The sequence below is a fragment of the Ziziphus jujuba genome, chromosome 7, assembly GCF_031755915.1.
Source record: "Ziziphus jujuba cultivar Dongzao chromosome 7, ASM3175591v1".
NCBI classification, from domain to species: Eukaryota; Viridiplantae; Streptophyta; class Magnoliopsida; order Rosales; family Rhamnaceae; genus Ziziphus; species Ziziphus jujuba.
The window spans coordinates 17,677,625-17,686,746 of NC_083385.1; positions in this window are offsets into that span (position 1 = coordinate 17,677,625).

Sequence of the window (9,122 nt, forward strand, 5' to 3'; positions counted from 1 at the left end):
TGTTTTTAGTATGATTTTATGTCCCAAAATACAACTAATTATTTTTTTTCTTTAACTTGTTTCATTATTTTAATTTAAAAAACCTTGTTTTATTATATGATAATTATCAGGTATATAATACGTAATAATATTATGGTTATATTTAATTCTAAGCCATAAAAAAAAAAAAAACAATAATATTGGAATAATTAAAATGTCAAATTTATTTACAAAACAATGTGATAGATGCTGTGATAATATTTAATTAATTTATTTTTCTATTTCACTTAATGATTTATTATTTTATATTTATATTATATAAATATTTCAACCACTAATATTTTAATATGCTATTTAATAAATATTTTAGTACTTATAATATTATTTAAAAGTTAATATTAATTGATGAGCGATAAAAGTTGTTTCAAATTTAGAAATGATGATATGGTACAATTCAAATTTGATTACAAATTTAGTACAATCTAAACCCTTTGACCAAATTTATTGACATGATACAATTTGGTTAAATCCAAAGGGTATTACTATTTATTATAATGGAACTATTGCTAACATTATAATTGTTAAATTAGTAGCATTTAATTGCACATTAAATTTTTTATTTTTAAATTCTAATTTGAAAAAGTGAATTTTTATAATTAATTATTTAAATTGTTAAGTGATATATGAGTTTCACTTATGATTGTCATCCTTATAACAAATAGAAAATTGAAATTGTGATCCTCCAATTCAAAGAAATAGAGAAGATCATTATCTTTCGTTTTTCAAAGTATTTATGTTTAGCTTGTAATATTCCTTTTCATGAACATAGATGGATGTATACTTATAGGATGAGTATTTTCTTCTGCTCCTGAGAGGAGTAAACCAATTTTTTGTTTTTTTTGTTTACATTTATGGTATTAACATTGTTGGCTCATTCATTTTGATTGGCTTAACAAAGTTTTTCTATCCAGTAATCCGTTATCCATTGATTGAGATTTGGAAAAATGGGAAGAACAAAAATATGAAACAGTTTAAGTTAGAAGATGATCTATATACTTAGTTAATAGACTTCTCAAGGACTTGGACTTTCAAGTCCACAAACTGCAGGGCAGTGAATGGATCGGGGGTCAATACCACTGTATAGATGTCTCTAGACGTTTTATGTTTGATTATATTTAATTCTAAATGAGTTTTGGAAAAACTGAATTTTAGTATTGATATGATTTCGGCTCTGAAGTTTCAATTTCAGTGATTGCAATTTTGAAGTTTCAAAATTCTTTCAAATTGGTATCCTGAAGTTATAATACTGTTAAAATTAACAATGCTAATATCAGCATAATATTAATGGCTTTAATCCTATTCCCCTCAATGAATAGTAAACTTGCTCCCTTGTTAAACCTTTAGTAAGCGGATTCGCAAGATTATTTTTAGATTTCACATAATCTATAGATATTATTCCATTTGAGAGCAATTGTTTTACAATATTATGTCTTCGACTTATATGTCGAGATTTACCATTATAATTTTAGCTTTGTGCCCTTCCAATAGCAAATTGATTATCCCAATGTATGCAAATAGCAGGTAGAGGTTTTGACCATCTTGGAATATCCTCTAGAAAATGTCGAAGCCATGTCGCTTCTTCTCCAGCTTTATCTAAAGCAATAAATTAAGATTTGATTGTGGACCTTGCAATACAAGTCTGCTTGGAAGATTTCCAAGATATTGCTCCACCTCTAAGCATAAAAATATATTCACTAGTGGATCTTGAATCATTTGAGTCAGATATCCAATTAGCATCACTGTATCCCTCAAGTACAGTGGGATATCTTGTATAATGTAATCCGTAATCCATAATCCAAGGTATGTCTTAGATATCTAAACACTCTAATTATTGTCGTTCAATGATCTTTACTTGGATTACTTGTGTACCTACTCAATTTGCTAACTGAGTAAGCTATATCTGTTATTGTACAACTCATAACATACATTAGACTACCAATGATTCGAGAATATTCTAATTGTGATACACCATTCCCATGATTTTTATATAATCGAAAGTTTGGGTCTATTGGTGTTTTGGAAATTCGATCACTGTCTTTGTCATGCATATTAAGCAACTTTTCAATATAGTGCTTTTGAGATAGAACAAAACCATCTTATGTCCTAGAAATTTTAATTCCTAGAATAACATCTGCGATACCCAAATCTTTCATTTCAAATTTACTGATCAAAATTTTCTTAGTAGTTTGAATTATTTCTTTAGTGCTACCAATGATGAGCATATCATCTACATAAAGACACATAATGTCATAATCATATTTAGTATCTTTCTCATAAACACATTTATCACATTCATTTATTTTAAACCTGTTTGACTTCATTACATTATCAAACTTTTGATGCCATTATTTTGGAGTTTGTTTTAAACCATACAATGATTTTACAAGTTTACAAACTTTATTTTCATTTCCAGGAGCTACAAATCCTTCAAGTTGTTTCATGTAAATCTCTTCATCTAATTCACCATTTAAAAATGCCATTTTTACATCCATTTGATGTATTTCTAAATTCTTTAACACGGCAATAGCAATTAACATTCGAACAGATGGAATTCTTGTAACTGATGAATATGTATCAAAATAATCTACACCTTCTCTTTGTTTGTAGCCCTTTGCCACTAATCTGGCATTATATTTATCAATTGATCCATCATCTTTCATCTTTTTCTTAAAGATCCACTTGCAACCTAAGGGTTTACTTCCAGGTGGAAGATTTACTAATTCCCATGTATGGTTTTGCATGATGGACTCAATTTCACTATTAATTGCTTCTTTCCAATAAGGAGTTTCGGGTGTAAACATAGCTTCTCAAGAATTCTTTGGTTCAGTTTCTAACATGTAAGTTAAAAATTCCAGACCAAAAGATAAATTTTCATTCTTTTACTATGTCTTGGCTCACTATCCATTTCTTCTTGATTTTTATTTTCATCATAAGTTCTTTTTGAAGAACTTGGATCACGTGCCATTTTACAAGTAAATACATCTTCATAAAAATATGCGTTTCTAGATTCACTAATTGTATTAACATGCACTACAGAAATTTCAGATTTATACACAAGGAACCTATAAGCATTACTATTAATTGCATATCCAATAAAGATACAATCAACAGTTTTAGGTCCTATCTTAATTCTCTTAGGATCAGATATTATTACTTTAACAAGACACCCCCACACTTTCAAGTATTTATAGGAAGACTTTCTTCCTTTCCATAACTCATAAGGTGTCAAATTAGATTTCTTATGAGGTATTTTTATTAAGAAGTGAATTTGCAGAAAGTAATGCTTTCCCCCACATATTTTGAGGTAAACCAAAACTTATTAACATGGCATTCATCATCTCTTTTAAAGTTCTATTTTTACGTTCTGCAACACCATTAAATTGGGGTGAATATGGAGCAGTGGATTGGTGAATAATTCCATGTTCAGAACAAAATAAATTAGAAGGAGTATCATATTCACCACCTCTATTGCTTCTTAACATCTTAATCTTTTTACTAAGTTGATTTTCAACTTCATTTTTAGAAAGTTTAAATGCTTCCAAAGCCTCATCTTTGGATCTTAATAAGTACACATAACAATAACGTGTACAATCATCAATAAATGTGATAAAATATTTTTTACCACCTCTTGTTTGCACAAATTTTAAATCACATATATCAGTATGAATTAAATCTAAAGATTGAGTATTTCTATCAATAGTATGAAAATGTGTCTTTGTTAATTTAGATTCAACACACGTTTCACATTTATAATCTAAATCAATATCAAAATTTGGTATTAAATTTAAATTAATTAATCTTTTCATAGTAATATAACTAATATGTCTTAATCTACCATGCCAAATATTAGAAAACTCAACCAAATAAGTAGAATTATTAATATTATTATTAATAGTAGGCATCACAGTCATTATATTAAGTTTAAAGAGCCCATCGCTTAAATAACCTTTACCCACATACATAACCCCCTTTCGAAAGTGCAAATCTATCGGACTAAAAAACCAATCTAAAACCATTTTTACTAAATAATGATCCAGACACAAGATTTTTACGAATATCAGGAACATGTAACACATTTGTGAGGGTAATGTGAGATCTCACATCGTTTGGAAAGGAGAATGAAGCATACCTTATAAGAAGGTGTGGATACCTTTTCCTTGAGAGGTTTTCCTAACAGGGAACGTAAAACCGTGAGGGGTAGGATTGGGCTCACCACCTAGCTTTCAAAGCGGACAATATCTCGGTTGGGCCTGGGAGGCCCGGGCCAATGTGACTGACAGGTGAAGGGGTGGGATCCCTAACCATTGAGAGGCCTTTTAAAATGGTGCGAACTGGGCCCAAAGTGGAGAATATCTCATGCAGGACTGGGCTGTTACAATTGGTATTAGAGCCGGACCCGGATTGGTGTGCCAGCGAAAACGCTGGGCCCTAAGGGGGGTGGATTGTGAGATTACACATCGGTTGGAAAGGAGAACGAAGCATATCTTATAAGAGGGTGTGGATACCTTTCCCTTGAGAGGCCTTCCTGACAAGAAAAGTAAAACCGTGAGGGGTAGGATTGGGCTCATCACCTAGCTTCCAAAGCAGACAATATCTCGGTTAGACCTGGGAGACCCGGGCCAGTAGGACTGGCAAGTGAAGGGGTAGGACCTTAACCACTAAGAGGCCTTTTAAAACCGTACGGGCTGGGCCCAAAGCGGACAATATTTCATGCGGGTGGACTGGGCTGTTACAGGTAACTTCTTTTCCAGATGTCATCTTAAGTATAACCTTTCATTTCCTTTAACTTTAGAAGTAGAAGAATTTTCCATGAATAGTTATTTCTCCTCATGATTTGGATTTTGATAAGTGGTGAATATATTCTTGTTAGAACATACATGGCGAGTAGCCCTAGTGTCCAACCACCATGACCTCGGATTCCTTACCAAGTTTGCTTCAGAAACAACAGCAGATAGATTCATCTCATTAACATCATTGGAAAGATTTTCAATTTCAATGACATTGGCATGAAATGTCTTTCTCTTTTTGTTTTCTTGACCTTTACGGTTACGACAATCTTTAGTGCGATGCCTTGGCTTGTCACATACAAACATTTTTCATTGAACCTTTTAGATCCATCGCCATTAGACCCTCCATTGGAACTTTGATTTTCAAATTTCCTTTTCTTGTTCTTATTGATCTTATGTCTTTGTTCCATTACATTTGCCTTGCTCTCCATCGGATTTTTATTTTTATTTTCGAAAAATCGATTATCTTTTTCTATTCTCAATCTCACAATTAAGTCCTCAAGCCCCATCTCTTTACGTTTATGTTTTAAATAATTTTTGAAATCCTTCTAAGATGGTGGCAATTTTTCAATCACCGCAGCCACTTGGAAAGACTCACTAATTTCCATTTTTTCAGCATGTATTTCATGAAAAATGAGTTGGAACTCTTGGACTTGATTTACGACACTCTTTGAATCAATCATTTGAAAATCCAAAAATTTACCAACAACGAATTTCTTCGTGCCGGCATCTTCTGTTTTATATTTTTTCTCCAAAGATTGCCATAAATCTTTTGCAGTTTTAACATTACTATATACATTATATAGTGTGTCACTTAAACCATTGAGAATATAATTTTTACATAGAAAATCCGAATGGTGCCATGCATCCACTGCTGCTACCGTTTAGGTATTAGACTCACTTTCATTAGAACAGGAGCAATCTTAGTGAGAAATTTGGCTAGGTTCAAAGTAGTAAGATAAAATAACAATTTTTGTTGCCATTTTTTAAAATCAAAACCACCAAATTTCTCTGGTTTCTCAGCGTGACTCAAAGATGTAGGCAAAGTGTAACATCCCATCCCAAATCGCACCGGAATCCGTGCACGTTGACCGAGGTTGACCGTTGACCGAAGGGTCAAAAGTTGACTTTTTGACTCGGTGGGAATTTCGAGTTGACCAGGGTACCGTGGCGAAGTGCACGATGCCCCGAGTTCGTAGACTGGTAGCACATCGAAAACGGAGCTATGGTTTGAAAGTTATGGGCAAAACAAGTTGCGGTCCAAACTGTCCAAGAGGTGCCGGAGTCGACTTTTTATTTATGGGGAAATGAGCTTTGACTCGTGCATGGTTGTGAAGTGCTCGTCGATACGAGTTCACAGACTAGCGGCATGCTTAAAACAGACATCCGGTTAAAAAGTTATGGACGTTTGAAATTTACCGGATACCGTAATATTTTAATGTTTTTGGGTCGGTGAACAGTGAAATGCCATGTGTCAGCTTCTGATTGGTCCACGTGGCATGAACAGTGTCACACAAGGGTTTTTATTTGATAAAATTCTTGGGGAAGAGAGAGAAAGAGAGAGAGGAGAGAGAGAGAGAGTCCGCCGGCCGCCGGAATTTTTCAACTTTTCTGGCCGATCTACAGTGCATGAGTCGGCCAGAAAGTTTTCCCTCCCCATTTCCGGCAAAACCTCCAAGTTTCATGGCGAACGGCCGCCGGACGTGCCCGGATCGGACGTCCGAAGATCGGCGGCGAGTTTTTCCCCTCCACCGTCGGCCATCGCAAATCGACCCATTTCCGGCCATTTTCTGGCCACACGCGCCATACACCCTTGATCCTCTCCTCAAGTCCGGCCGACCCACCAAAAATCACGGCCATCGGACCACCGACGCGCCTGGATCGGAGCGTTTTCCGGTGAGGGGCCGGAAATCTTCAAACGGTGATTTCTCCGCCGTTCGGCCTCTGTTTTGCTCACCGCTGGTCCCGTTGGATTGCTCTCCCCACGATCTACAAGTCTGCAAAATTTCACGGCCAACGGCCACCGCACGCGCCGCCGCCCCTGACGGTTGCCGGTGACCGCGGCGGCTCGCCGGAAAGTACTGTTCCGGCGAGTACCCGAATTTTCGGCCGGCTCCAGTCCGCTGTGTTCGACCTCCTGAACCTGAATCCGGCATCTTTTTCAGCCAATTCGTGACGGTGTGGGAGAATTGCGGAGCCGAAACCCGAAAAGCTTTCCAGCGAGATTCCGACCCCGTCGGGTCCGATCATCGGAAAGTAAGACCGAATCCGTGATCCTCATCACGCGAGTTTCGATTCGGTATATAACTCGTAACCTTTAGATATCGTTTGGTGTTCGCTCCCCGGGTACCCATTTGGGAATTACCCGAATAAAATATTAATATTTTTGGTTGGTACACTGTGGTTGTGTAGGTGCGCGTACGAGTGGCGGAGTTGATCCCGAGGAGGATCTTAGTTGATTTGCGTGCTCCAGGTGAGTGACCCACCTTCAAAAATTATTTTGGGGCAATTAATTATGTTTATTTGGTATTTAAATTGGTATTTAAATTATGCTCATGTGGTGTGATTTAATTGTGGTTTTATTTTGGTTTAATTTATTTATTATGCATGAGCAAAGTGAATTTTGGTAGTATTTGTACGTGGTTTTAAATTTGATTTTCCGGATATAATTGGGTTAAATATTTTACGAAAATATTTGTTTAAATTTTATAAATTATGCCCGCGGTATTTTTATGGTTGCATCTCGTACTTCGAGAAAATTGTGGTTTGTTGGTTATCAATGTTTCGTACCGGGTCATTAAATAAAAATATGTGGGATGGTGTTTTGTGAAAATTTGGTATACTTCCCACAGTAATTTTGGAAAACGGTACGGTTGGTTATTAATGTTTATTTTTAAACGCACTCATACAGTATTGGTGTTCTGGTGTATGGTGTATGGACACGTGGTAGCACGCGGTTATTATGTGGTTTAGCGTGTGGTTATTACTTCACCCGTGAGTTGCCATTGGACCGTGGGCAGGCAAGTTTGTTATTGGCCACAGCTGCCCCCCTCCTTGGTCGGGTTGATGGTTTTAGTAGCAGTACTGTCGGGACGCCGAAGTGACCGTTGCAGGTTTCTCTCTTTAACCCCCCTGCCAGTCGGTGCTCGGGACGCTGGGTATCGGAGGGCATCACCGGTATATGGTGTGGTGCGTCGGTGTAAATTGCAAATAATGGTTTAAACCCCAAAGGTGTTCAAAATTATTTACTATAATTTATTATATTTTTATTATATATATTGGGGTATGTTTTTATTTATTTATTGTGTATCAAATGGTTTAATCCCTTGGTTTTTGGGAGGTATGTACATTGGGTTTTGCGAAAAGGTTTTAAAAAGGGAACATTTCAAACGGAGCGATTGGTGAGAGTTTTGAGGGAAATTATTATTTTCCAACAGTTATTATTATTTATTTATTAATTGTTGGTATTTGTTCTATTCCTTAATTGCTATTAATATTATTTTATTATTAAAAGTGTTCAGTAGTTAGGGTCACTCACGGAGATGATTAGCATCTCACACTCTTAAATTCCGTTCCCTTAGGTGCAAGTGGTGGTAGACGTTCTTCCGGAGCGAACCAAGTTTTCCGCTGCTGTTGTGTTTCGAGAAGTACTTCTGTACTCTTTTATTTCAGTGTATTATTTCTTTCAGCCTTGTTGTATTTCTGTTGTTTAGCACTTCTTAAGGCTCTGTATACTATTGGGATACTTATGTTTTATTTATGCACTGGACTGTTGTTGTTTTTGAGAAGTGCTGAAATTTGTGGAACAATTTGTAGTTTGCGGGAGGAATAAGGGGATGAGTTTAGAAGTGTGTTTTCAGTGCAGGTAAATTGTGGTAAATAAATCCCTTAGGGGAGGCTCTGCCGGATTTTCCGCTAGAGGATCCGGTAGGGTTTTCCTGGGATCAGGGCTTGTCTAGGGTTCCGGGGAAGGAATTCTGGACGGGTCCTGACAAAAAGTAGTAAGAGGTAAAGATGCACTAGATGCCATTTCTATAAAAAGAAAATATATTACCAAATAATTACTAATTAAGAAATAATTAAACTAAACAAATAATTTTATATATAAAACAAAATTAAAATATGCAACAATGTATGCACAATATAAATATTTGCAGCTATAAATATTTAACTTTCACTGTAATACTTAAAAACTAAACTTTATATATAAATACTCAATAAAATATGTGAATATATGCATATATTATAATAAACATAGAACACGTAAATATATATATTCAAAAAAATAGAGAAATC